The following is a 608-nucleotide window of genomic DNA, read 5'->3' on the forward strand; positions in this document are numbered from 1 at the left end:
TTGATACTGCCCCACCCCCCACTGCTTCCTCTCACTGGGCCTATGAATGCAAAGCAAAACATTTTAGGGCACTCATTGGTATTTACCCAAAGAAGTTAAAGACTTTTGTCCACACACAAACCTGCACACAAATATTTACAACAGCTTTATTTACAATTGCCCAAACTTGGAAGCGACCAAGGTGTCCTTCAAAGGGTGAGTGGATAAACAAACTCTGGTACATCCTAACAGTGAAATATTACTCAGTGCTAAAAAGAATGAACTATCAAGCCATAAAAAGACATGGAAGAAATGTAAATGTATACTACTAAGTGAAAAAAGGCAATATGAAAAGGTTATACACCGTATGATTCCAACTACATGACATTCTGGAAAGCACAAAATTATGGAGACTATAAAAAGATCAGTGGTTGACAACCAAAGCAAAAATAGACAATTAGGATTACATTAAGATAAAATGCTTCTACGCAGCAAAGGAAACAATCAACAAAGTGAAGAGACAACCCACAGAATTGGAGAAGATACTAGCAACTACCCATCTGACAAGGGATTAATAATCAGAATATATAAGGAGTACAACCAACTCAATAGCAAAAAAAAAAAAAAAA

The sequence above is a fragment of the Mandrillus leucophaeus genome, unplaced genomic scaffold (assembly GCF_000951045.1).
Source record: "Mandrillus leucophaeus isolate KB7577 unplaced genomic scaffold, Mleu.le_1.0 Scaffold66, whole genome shotgun sequence".
Taxonomy (NCBI): Eukaryota; Metazoa; Chordata; class Mammalia; order Primates; family Cercopithecidae; genus Mandrillus; species Mandrillus leucophaeus.